The sequence below is a fragment of the Budorcas taxicolor genome, chromosome 15 (assembly GCF_023091745.1).
Source record: "Budorcas taxicolor isolate Tak-1 chromosome 15, Takin1.1, whole genome shotgun sequence".
Lineage (NCBI taxonomy): Eukaryota > Metazoa > Chordata > Mammalia > Artiodactyla > Bovidae > Budorcas > Budorcas taxicolor.
The window spans coordinates 46074620-46080269 of NC_068924.1; the positions used below are offsets into that span (position 1 = coordinate 46074620).

At 40.8% G+C, this 5650-nt stretch overlaps 1 pseudogene; it reads left to right on the plus strand.

The window, feature by feature from the left end:
- Positions 1-4309: 4309 nt before the first annotated feature.
- LOC128060715 (olfactory receptor 52B2-like) lies at positions 4310-5418 on the plus strand (annotated as a pseudogene).
- The last annotated feature ends 232 nt before the right edge of the window (positions 5419-5650 follow it).

Consider the following 5650-nt stretch of genomic DNA (forward strand, 5'->3'; position numbering starts at 1 on the left):
GGTCAGGAAGACCCACTCCAGTATTCTTGCCTGGGGAATTCCATTGACAGAGGAGCCTGGCAGGCTGCAGTCCATGGGGTCACAGAAGGGTCATATACAAATAAGTGACTTTCACTTTCACTTTTCACTTTACTTCAATTCTACGAAATTGTATGTAACTTTATAATATTGTTAATGATATAGTTTTGTAAATATTTAATGTTCTGCTAATTTGATTTTGAATGTAAGTGTCAAGCAGTCTCTTTTGGGTGTTTTTATATTTTATTAGACGTGGTTATAAAGGAAAAATTGTACGTTTCTAGAATGTTTTTATGAGTAAATTTAAGGTACTAAAATAAAAATTAAAAAAGATTGTATTAAAGTATTTATCTAGCTTACTGATTTTTGGCTACCCTTTTAAATTTTGCACCCAAGGTAAGTGCCTCCACTTGCCATTTCCTTCTCCAATAGGGAGGGTCCAGTGTAAAGTTACATACAGATTTTCTACCATTTGGTAGGTTAGTGCACCTAATGCCTGCATTGTTCGAAGGTCAGCTCTACATAGGGGCTCCCATTTTTCCTTTTGTCTTGGGTTCCGGTGTGGCTCAGTGCACCTTACTTGTACTGAACCTCACCTTAATCCTGGCCCTAGGAGAGTCAACATCTGGAGGGCAAAGCAGAGAGTCATAAAGAAATGGAACCCTAGATGACATCTCGAATCTTTATAAATATGATACTAGAAACATACTTTTCAATTTCAGGAACAGACATTTCCTTTTGTGCTCGCTCAAGCCAAACTGGGGTTTGATTTTATCTTAATTATAGTGTAAAGTGTCTTATTAATAAATGCAATAAAAAAATCTTATGCATTTTAATCTTCAATTTGCTTTTTCACTTAACTATATGCATGGTTAATTTTTGTTGTTCAGTCACTAAGTTGTGTATGACTCTTATGGTGATCCCGTGGACTGCAGCATGCCAGGCTTCCCTATCCTTCACTATCTCCTGAAGTTTGTACAAACTCATGTCCATTGAGTCTGTGATGCTATCTAAATATCTCATCCTCTGTTGCCCCCTTCTCCTCCTGCCCTCTATCTTTTTCAGCATCAGGGTTGTTGTTTTTTTTTTTTTTTTTAAATGAGTCGGCTCTTTGCATCAGGTTGCCAAAGTACTGGACCTTCAGCTTCAGCATCAGTCCTTCCAAAGAATATTCAGGATTAATTTTGTTTAGGATGGACTTGTTTGATCTCCTTGTAGTCCAAGGGATTCTCAAGAATCTTCTTTAGCACCACAATTTGAAAGCATCAATTCTATTCCTTTTCAAAAAGTGGAAACAAGACATTTCACTGTAGCAAGTGTACCATTATTTATTCATTGTCCTATTGATGAACGTGGAAGTTGTAAAATGTTTTTTTACTATTGCCACAGTGTAGCAATTAATATTCCTATAGATATATCGATAGGTTTTCATGTGGTATCACCAGCACTGGGGTCTGATCATTTATTTTTATGTTTTCCAATTGATATAAAACTATTGAATTTTAATATGATACTGATTTTCATTTCTTTACCTTTGAACATTTGTTCATATATATACTGGCCATTTGTTTTTCTTGTAGTGTGAATTGCCTATTTTTATTCTTTGCACATTTCCTATTTTTTCTTATTCATTTATGCCAACTTTTAGTATTCATGGGCTTCCCTGGTGGCTCAGATGGTAAAGAATATGCCTCCAGTGTAGGAGATCTGGGTTTGATCTCTGGGTCAGGAAGATCACCTGGAGAAGGAATTGACAACCCACTCCAGAATTCATGCCTTGGAAATCCCATGGACAGAGGATCCTGGCAGACTTCAGTTCATGGGTTCACAAAGAGTTGGACACAACTGAACGACTAGCACTTTGGTATTTAAACATGTTAACTTTTAGTATATTACATGCTTTGCAACTTTTTTCCCTAGGATTTTTATTTTTGTTTGACTATATTTTTACATAATTAAATTGTTCAATTGTTACTGCTTGTGAAATACGATTTTATTATCTCAGGAAGAACTTTCCAACCTCCCAAACATTTTCTTTTAATTTTTCTCTTAATATCTTAATTTTAATTCTTAACATTTTTGTAGTTTTTAAAACAAGTGCATCTTTAATTTATTTGGAGTTTCTATTTTTTACTGAGATGGGAACTGATTTTATTTCCTTAACAACAGTAACGTAGCCCAACAGCCCAATACCATTAATTGAGTAGGTCTTCCTTTCTTTACTAAGTTAAAATGCTACTTTATCATCTTCCCTCCACTCCCTTTGGCTTCTCCTGTGTGCAAGATTTTAGTTCCCTGACCAGGGATAGAACACGTTCCCCCTGCAGTGGAAGGGTGGAGTCTTAACCATTTGACCACCAGAAAGTTCCAACTTTATCACTTTTTAAATTCCAAATATAGGCATTTCTTTTTAAGCAGTCTTTTTATTAAGTGGTACTCATTCACTCAATAACAGTAACTAGTGTTTAGTTTTTCTATGCCAGGCACTATATTAGGCAGTTTACTGAAAGTATTTAATTTAATCCTTGCAAAATAAGAATGAATAGTTCATTTCACAGATAAGGCTACATTTTTTGAGATGTGAAAAACTTGCTCTTTGTTAATCAGAAAGTTGGGGAAAAAAATCAGAATCTGAACTTGAGGAAGGCTTTCCAGATGATAAATATTTAAGCTTTGCTTGAGAAAAGCTATAAAGATTCGAAAACTCAGATTTTGTGTGGAGAATGGATTATGGTCTAATTCAGCTGTGCTAGAAGGCACTGGCGTCCCACTCCGGTACTCTTGCCTGGAGACTCCCCGTGGATGGAGGAGCCTGGCGGGCTGCAGCCCATGAGGTCGCGAAGAGTCGGACGTGACTTCACTTCACTTTTCACTTTCATGCATTGGAGAAGGAAATGGCAACCCACTCCAGTGTTCTTGCCTGGAGAATCCCAGGGATGGGGGAGCCTGGTGGGCTGCCGTCTATGGGGTCGCGCAGAGTCGGACACGACTGACGTGACTTAGCAGCAGCAGCAGAGTGCCTAAAGGGGACTGGAGCTAGAGAAGAGAGTAACAGTGGGATTGTGGAAGGCTTTGCATGCTAATCATTATATAGCTTTTCACAAAAATGGGGCCAAAGGCGAAGAAGGAAGCCTCTGCCCCTCCCAAAACTGAAGCCAAAGCAAAAGCTTTGAAGGCCAAGAAAGCAGTACTGAAAGGAGTCCACAGCCCACACACACACACACACACACACACACACACACACAAGATCCAGACATCACCCATTTTCTGATGACCCAAAACACTGAGGCTCTGGAGGCAGCCTCAGAAAAACATCTGTAAGGAGAAGCAAGCTTGATCACTATGCCATCAAGTTCTCTTTCACTACTGAGTCATGAAGAAGATATAGATCTACCTGCAGTGTGGGAGACCTGAGTTCAATCTCTGCATTGGGAAGATCCCCTGGAGAAGGGAATGGCTACCCACTCTAGTCTCTAGTATTCTGTCCTGGAGAATTCCATGGGCTGTATAGTCCATGGGGTTACAAAGAGTCATACACAACTAAGTGACTTTCACTTTCACTTTCACTTTCATATATATATATATACACACACATACATATACGTATATGTATATGTGACTTCCTTGCTGGCTCAGATGGTAAAGGGTCTGTCTACAATGCGGGAGACCTAGGTTCAATTCTTGGGTTGGGAAGATCCTTTGGAGAAGGAAATGGCAATCCACTCCAGTACTATTGCCTGGAAAATCCCATGGACAGAGGAGCCTGGTAGGCTACAGTCCATGGGGTCGCAAAGAGTCGGACACGACTGAGCGACTTCACATTCACATTCACATATGTATATGCATGTGTATATAATTATGTAAGGGTTATAATAGGAAACATAGAAAGATTTTTTGTTTTGTTTTGAGCATACCACCCAGGCTGCAGTACAGCTGATGGCTGTGGAGAGGTTGAGGTTGGAAAGCTAGGAGAGGAGGAGACTAGACTACTTATGAAGCTATCGCAACAGAATGGGTGAAGGATGGCCAAAGCCTGAGTAGAAGCATGTAAGTGAGAATGGTAAGTTACATCTATATTCTAGACATTTCTGAGTTGTGATCAGGAACCTATGTCTATATTTATGTTTGCAGTGCTAGGCTAGAAAGTGAAAGCCTAACATTATATATGCTAAGTCAAGGCATTAGTGATTGATTTCATTATCTAACATTCAACTTTAGTGAAACTTATGGCTGCTTCTGCTCAATGACTCCTAATTTCTGTGGTCTTCATGGAGAGACTCCAAAAGCAGGCATGTTTGTTGCTAACCTCACCACCTTCCACTTCACTGTGTTTGTCCTACTTGGCATACCAGGACTGGAGAACTACCACACCTGGCTCTCCATCCCCTTCTGCCTGATGTACATCACTGCAGTCTTGGGAAATGGAGCCCTCATCCTTGTCGTCCTCAACGAATGCACTCTCCATGAACCTATGTATGTCTTCTTATCCATGCTGGCTGGCACTGACATCCTGCTGTCCACCACCACTGTGCCCAAGGCTCTTGCTATCTTCTGGTTCCATGCTGGGAAGATTGCCTTTGACCTGCATCACTCAGATGTTTTTCATCCACTTTGCCTTTGTAACTGAGTCAGGAATCCTTCTGGCCATGGCATTTGACTGCTACATGGCCATTTGTACTCCTTTGAGGTACACAGCCATCTTAACTCCTCAGTTCAGTTCAGTTGCTCAGTCGTGTCTGACTCTTTGCGACCCCATGGACTGCAGCACGTCAGGCTTCCCTGTCCATCACCAACTCCCAGAGCTTGCTCAAACTCATTTCCATTGAGTCAGTGATGCCATCCAACCATCTCATCTCAACTCTTACAGCGATCATAAAAATGACCCTGGCAATCTGGGGATGGAACCCTGGGGCCATTTTCCCTATCATATTCTTGCTGAAGAGGCTGCCATACTGTTGAACCAACGTCATCCCCCACTCATACTGTGAACTCATTGGGGTAGCCAGACTGGCCTGTGCTGGCATCACCGTCAACATCGGGTATGGTTTCTCAGTGCCAGTGGCATCAGTTTTGGTAGATGTTGCGCTCATTGGTATTTCCTACACTTTGATCCTCCAAGCCATGTTTAGACTTCCTTCCCAGGATGCCTGGCACAAGGCTGTCAATACTTGTGGTTCCCACAGTGGATTTATTCTCCTCTTTTTCATCCCATCCTTTTTCACTTTCCTGACCTATCACTTTAGCAAGAATATTCTGCCCCCCCTCCCCAATATCCATATCCTTCTGGCAAATCTTTATGTATTAATTCCCCCCATGCTTAATCCCATCATCTATGGAGCAAAGACCAAGAAAATCAGGGACAGTGTGGTTTACATGCTATCTATTGTGGGGAAGTCTTGAGAAAGCTCATGGCTCCTTTACAGTTTTGAAAGCAACAGGAAAAAAGAGAACTTACCAAGTTCCCAAATTTAGATGCTATAGTGTATTGCAGAAGAATGCACACGGGCTCTGGAATAAAAGTGCATCTGGATTTAAATCCTGGCTCCCGTACTTTCTGAATTTTTGACCATGGGTAGAGTCTCACTTTTTGGAAATTTAGTCCTAACCTGTAAAATGAAATGTTGTACCTAGG